Here is a 7,452-nt window from a genome sequence, read left to right as displayed (position 1 = left end):
CAGTACGACAAACAGGCAAACATGCAAGCATCATGCAACGTTGCACCGAGAGGAGTTTTCGGCGACCAGAGACCGTCATCGCTGATTCCCACCATACAGCAGCCCCATAAGTGGCACAAGCCACAAACAAGCCACGATATATGGTGCGAACAGCACGGCGTCCAAGGCCCCAATCACTCCTCAAAATGCGTCGCACTTTGCCAACAATTGCCTGCAGCCGCTCACCCACACGCACCAAATGTGGGGTGAAACACATTCTTTCTCCTATAGTCAACCCCAGGTATTTAACTTCCTTCACATACCTGATGTTGACCCCATTCACCTTGACAATCGGTGGACGAACCGGCGACAATCTGCCCTTAAGCAGCACTGTAACCGTTTTGTCCACCGATATGTCAACCCCCACATCTAAACCCCAGCTATTTACAATTTCTAAAAATTGTCCCCCCGACCGTTCTAACTCAGACCGCGATCGACCCTCAACGAGAAGAAGAAGGTCGTCCACATACGCACAACATTTACAGAGGTGCTCGAGCTGTCCAAGCAGAGAGTCCATCATAAGGTTCCAAATATATGGACCGCAGATGGATCCCTGCGGGCAGCCACGAACCACTCCAATTTCAACACTTCCATTCATACTTACTAGAGAAGCTTTTCTCTCCGAAAAGTAACTCCGCCAAAGAGTAATTTCCGGACAGCCAAGCTCCTCCAGCCGCTGCAAAACTCTATCCCACCTTAAATAATCAAACGCTCCCTTGAAGTCAACAAATATGCCAAGGACATATTTGTTGACATTCTCCTTAACAACACTCTGAACATAAAACCAAGCATCTTCTGTACTGCGTCCTTCCCTGAACCCATACTGCCTATCCGACCATATACCCCGCGTTAGCTCCTGAAGCCGTTCCACCATAACTCTTTCCAATACTTTTCCAAGTACTGGAAGAAGACTGATGCCCCGATAAGAGCGAGGATCACTCCTGATCTTATCAGGAGACTTCAGGAGAGGTACAACCCTAGCAATTTTCCACTCGCGTGGAAAATAACCCTCCCACACGCACTTATCATAAATGGCCTCCAAGTATTCCGGAATGAACTTCCACAAGCTTTTACACATCTCTCCGTTCAAACCATCAAAATCTGGGGACCGTTTAGACCTGACCAGGCCAAAGGCATACCCCAACTCCCCATCATCTAATGGAGGGACAGGTACCTCCTGTGCTTGGGGTACCTGAACCTCCGCCCTGGGAAAGAACGCACCTAATAGAACCCCCGCACACTCTCTCCACGTAGATAACACAGTGTCACCTACGCAAAGAGAGGTGATATCATCTCTCTTACGACCCCTGCAGGGCCTCCATTCATATTCTTTAACCCTAACTAACATATCTTTATATTCCCTAATTTCACAACAAAAATCATACCTAACCTGAGCTAACCTGTCTGAATTGGACCGTCGAGCGCGTTGAAACTTTCGCCTCAATCGCCTGACAGTCCTCCTCTTCAAGGTTAACTCACGCGTCCACCATTTTATTTTCCTAAGCTTAAAACTTTCACACTTCTTAAGTTCCCTATCATTAACAACCCACAATATCTCATAAAGACGAGCAATCTGCTCATCAACCCCCAAGCCCTCAAACTCACTAAGCGGTATTTCCAATACCGCTTCCCTAACACACCGTCCATATTGGTTCAAGTCAATACCAGAGGTACGCCATCGCCGCAACGGACTTACGAACTGTAAAGGGGGGGACTGAGAAGAAACCATAATTTGAATCAAATTATGATCACTCAATCCCCACCCTCCCTTAATTTCCCACCCAACACGAAACACTCTATTTGCTGCCTCGTTCATCAAAGTCACGTCAATGTCACTGACACCCCTAGGCCCATCAAAAGTATACCACTCGCTCGGCTCGTTTAGAATGTGAAGGTTTTTACCCACCACCCATTCACTTAATACCACTCCACGACTGTGGCTTTGATATCCAGACGAATGCCGGGATACCTTACTAAACCACATCGAAGACGTAGCATTCGCGTCCAAGCCAAGTATAAGAGGACTACCACTCGCAAGTAGTAGTACCTTATCCATATAACTCAGATAAGGCTCTAAGGGCTCACCAAATTTACAATAGATACTAGCAACAAGTATTCTAACAAACCCCCCCTCTACAGAAACACATACACCCAGTTGTGAGGAATCCACAACTACACAATCATAGTTGGGATCACTCACAACAATTGCAGCATTAGCCCTAACGTCCAAAAAGACCCTGAAACCACCCGGAAAACCTCGAAACACACCATTGGTGGCGTAGGGCTCCTGGAGTAAGGCAATGCCGCACCCCCCCTTAGTCATATACCCCCCCAACTCGCACATTACGGCATACGACCCCTGACAGTTTAACTGAATAATCCCCCCCATCAGTGTCTGGCGAGGGCGCGCTCAACAATCCCACAATATATCGGGCAGACAGCCGACATCATAAAATGCCCAGCTGGCCTACCCTTGAATGCACAGTTACGGCAATGGATTGCATTGACGCAACTGGCAGCTCTGTGGCCTTCCTGACCGCACCTCCGGCAGACATCTGATTTGGCCCTACACTCAGCGACCCTATGACCAAAACCCATACACCGGAAGCAGCCAGCAATGGGGTTATCCGGTCGCACCCGGAAGGAGAACCACTTGATGTAGCACCTACCTGCCTCCAAGAGGGCGGACATCATTTTGTCCGTACCCTCAAGAACAACATTAGTGCCACCATCAGGAGCCACCTTCCAGGGACGACTGACCATCCTTACTTCCGACTTCTGGGACGCCGAGCTAAATCCTGGAAGGTTCAACCGGAGAAGTTCTTCCATGAATTCCTCATGGGGGATCTCCGTGTAAACCCCCTGAACCACAACCCGAGGACCCAACTTCCGGTTGACACTCACGTCTAACCCCACCTCCCCAAACTTTGCGTTAGTCGCCACATTTTCCCTCTCAGAAACAGAAGGTGTGCGGATCACCGCTCCACCACCCTTGATAGGCTTCACCTCATGGATCCTCACACCGAGTGAAGGACCCACCTCCTTAACTACCTTTCTAATTACTTCCTTAGAGGAAGTTGCAGGCCCCTTGCTCCTGACCACAACAGACCAGGTTTCAACAGGCTTCGGCGCCACCGGTGCAATCGCCTCCAGTACAGGTGCTGGGGGCGGAGGCATCGGTGCCGATGGAGCCGGCATTGACCTGCTCAGTGGCGAGGAGTGTCCCCCACAGCTTCCTCTAAGGGCATCAACTTGCCCGCGAAGATGGGCATTCTCGGTAATAACCGTCATTAGGAGTGCTTCGTATTTAGAAGCAAGCTCCATCAGCCCCTTCACGGTTTCCATCTCAAACTTTTTGTCTCCAAAGACCAACCCGCTTAGCTCCCCAGTAATCCTCTTAACAGCACCAACATGGCTTACCGCACTACCACAACCAGCAACAGCGCCCTTGGCTAATTCACGGTTGCCACCCTTACTATCCTTCTTATTCACCATGTTGGAACTAACATCTATTTTCTTTCCACCCTCATTAACACGCCCAACACCTTTTCCAGCCTTAACCTCACCACCTTTATCGACACTCATCTTAGCGTCACCCCCCTTCTTAACTGTGTCAGCAGTATCTCCTGTCTCACACGAACTACTGCTTTCACTGGAGTCAGTGAAGCGCACAAAGCCCCCCGATTTCGCCAAAGGTGGTGACCTCAACCTCACCTTTCTGCGCACCGGTGACCCATCAGTAGATGACACTACACTATCCTCACCGGATGACGCCCCTACAACCATTTTTGCAGGCACAGACCCATCGCTCTCAGCAAGGGACTTAACCTTCCTCCTCCGTGGGGGAGGCATCTTCAACCTAGATCCCCTACCAGGCAGGCTGATCCGCCGGTAAAAAACACTGGCGCAGAAGCCCCTGTTCAAACAGTCGCTTACCAGGCACGTGCGATTGAACGCACTGAAGAAGCTAACTCGCGCGTAAACCCGCTCAATAGCAGTTACCACCCAAACAGTCGATTATCGCGTTATCGCAGGGACACAACTCACACCTCCAGCCAAAGGCGTGGAAGAGGTCACTCAATTAACCGCCGGACAGAACAAGGTCCCCGTAACGGTTGCGAATCGACCGATGTGACGTTGTATCAATCGCACCGTGGGCTAAAAGTCAACCACTATGACCTTAATTCACCCTGGAGTCAGCGCCTCCAATACTAGGACAACCACTAACACCCTAGAAGCAAAACTGGCGAAATCCCCTAGAAAACAGCAGCAACTGAAAACCAGACACTCAACACAGCACTCCTGAATAGGCCACCCAAGCCAAAAACACCACCACGGCACAGTCACTGAGACTACGGACGGGCCCACCTACAAAACCTGCTGTACCCTAATCTACAAATCTAATCCAGCAAAAAAAAAAAAAAAAAAACAAAAAAAAAAAAAAAGTTTTTACAACTATCCCACACCCACTTGCACAAACGCAGGCGTTGTAAGCGCCAACTACAAAATTTACAAAAATTTCTCAAAAAACCACTGTACACAAATCTACTTGCAAGCTAAAATAAAATTTTCACTCAAGTAGGCGTTGTATTCGTATTCAAAGCCAACTGAGTAATTTTGAAAAAATTCCCCAACAAAACCTGCTGTACCCTAATCTACAAAAAAAAAAAAAAAGTTTTTACAACTATCCCACACCCTAACACACCCACTTGCACAAACGCAGGCGTTGTAAGCGCCAACTACAAAATTTACAAAAATTTCTCAAAAAACCACTGTACACAAATCTACTTGCAAGCTAAAATAAAATTTTCACTCAAGTAGGCGTTGTATTCGTATTCAAAGCCAACTGAGTAATTTTGAAAAAATTCCCCAACAAAACCACTGTGCGCAAATCTACCTGCAAGCTAAAAATAAAATTTTTACTCAAGTAGGCGTTGTAATCATATACAAAGCCTACTACACTATACAAAAAGGCTCTAGTATATAAAGTACCTGAGCACCAAAAAACTACTCTTCAATACACTACTACACCAGTAGGCGTAGCAAATATGTATCGAAGTACCAAAGCCTACTAAGACAAGTTAAAAGGCACAAAGCCCAAAGTGCTTGTACACACAAGCAAACAAACACGAAAAACACTTGTTTTATTTAAAAGCTACTCGATAAATTCACAATTTCTCAAACAAAAACTCGTAAATTCATATATATATACTTACATATATATATGGCAAAACCCACTACGGCAATTTTGTGTGAGTTTTCGAAAAACCACTTCACACTACCAGCACATATGCACGTATACACTCTCACTACACCGACTCTACACTGTAAAATTCACAAATACTCACACGACCGAATTAAAAATTCAAATTATGCGCTAGCACGTCTGCTCGCTATGAATGCCTACGAATGAATCAGAGTAGATAGGGACAACTTTCGTTGTAGATTTACGTGAGTACCTGCCGGCGACGGCCTTACCTCACGGTGTTCAAAACACAACGGATCAATACAATGCGTTGATCAGCGCCCCAAACAAAACGAGCTTATGCAAGTATTTATTTGGATACCAGTGGCAGTGTGTCTGGGTCCACACTACCATCTTGGTATGATTCGAGGCCGACCTAAAACCTCTTCCGTTTTCGGGTACGGCACCCAGTTACTTGTGTAACTTCTTTTTTCGAACTGAAAATTCAGTTCTTCCAGCATTTAGGTTTAAACCACAGCCACCACGATACTCCCCAAAGGGCCGAACCCAATGAGCAGATTGAACAGAAGTCCAAGGGCTTTCTGCTCCCCGTGGTACCGGAAAGTCTCCGGTCAGACTGCGTAGCCAGTTGAGCTACCCATTACTCAAATGACTGGTGACATTTGTCGCTTGAACTTCAAATGTCTTTTTATTTGCTTTTTCATTTAAAGTGTTTCTAATATCAGTTCAAGCTGAGTATTATAGCACTATCACTCCATATACTATGCCAGTAGATAGGGACAACGTCCGGTGTGTTTAACGTGAGTACCTGCCGTCGACGGCCTTATCTCACGGCGCTCAAAAGCACAGCGTATCAATACAATGCGTTGATCAGCGCCCCGAAAATGCTAGGCATTTTTCAGTACCGATTGGTAGTGTGGGATGGACACACTACACACCTTGGTAAGGTTCGAGGCCTATCTAAAACCTCTGCCGTACTTTGGGTCCGGCACCCGGTTGCAATGCAACTCCACATTGAACTGACAAAACATCAGCTCTTCCCGCATTTGGGTATAAACCACAACCACCACGATACTCCCCGAAGGGCCAGTCCGCACGAGCAGGTTGGAGCGAACTCCAAGGGCCCCTGCTCCCCGTGGTACCAGAATTAAGTCTCCGGTCAGACCTCGTAGCCGAAACTACTACCAGTTGAGCATCCATACTGCTCTGGACTGGTAACCAGGGGCTAGACCCCATTCACTCCACACAATCACTCATCTTACACACTAAAAGCTAACCCTAACCTTCAGTTAAACGCCTTCGCCGCTTAAATAACTCACGCGCAAACATTCCTAACTGTTCAGTATACTCATTGCTAGAAACTACATTACCTACACATAAACGTCCGTCTGTCCAACTAATCCCCACACCCCCAATATTCCTAATGTCTGAATACATCGGGCATTCTGCAATAACATGCACCCAATCCTCCATACGTGCCCCACACAAACACCCCGAACTATCAGAAAGGTGCCTCCGATACAAAAATGCATTCAGAGGCCCATGCCCCGTTAACAAAAATCCCAGACTCAAACAAAATCTGAAGTCTGGGTTACCCTCAACAAACGTTACATCCCGGATGTATTCATATGTCACCCGACCCTTAGGGCTATTTTCCCAACGGTCCTGCCACCTACGCCTAACCTTTAAATCCAGGAGCCTCTTGCTCTCTAGATAACCCACCCTCTCAACATCAATACCATCTGTCCAATCTGTCCGCAGCATAGAAACACTCAAGCCCCTTCTTAATCTGAATGTAACAGCACGCTGTATAACAATCAGATCAAGAGGGGGTGCACCCAACAACACTTGCATTGCATCCGTCGAAACAGTACGACAAACAGGCAAACATGCAAGCATCATGCAACGTTGCACCGAGAGGAGTTTTCGGCGACCAGAGACCGTCATCGCTGATTCCCACCATACAGCAGCCCCATAAGTGGCACAAGCCACAAACAAGCCACGATATATGGTGCGAACAGCACGGCGTCCAAGGCCCCAATCACTCCTCAAAATGCGTCGCACTTTGCCAACAATTGCCTGCAGCCGCTCACCCACACGCACCAAATGTGGGGTGAAACACATTCTTTCTCCTATAGTCAACCCCAGGTATTTAACTTCCTTCACATACCTGATGTTGACCCCATTCACCTTGACAATCGGTGGAC

This window comes from Bactrocera oleae, unplaced genomic scaffold (genome assembly GCF_042242935.1).
Source record: "Bactrocera oleae isolate idBacOlea1 unplaced genomic scaffold, idBacOlea1 ctg00000009.1, whole genome shotgun sequence".
NCBI lineage: Eukaryota > Metazoa > Arthropoda > Insecta > Diptera > Tephritidae > Bactrocera > Bactrocera oleae.
Note: the sequence above shows the minus strand (reverse complement) of the source record.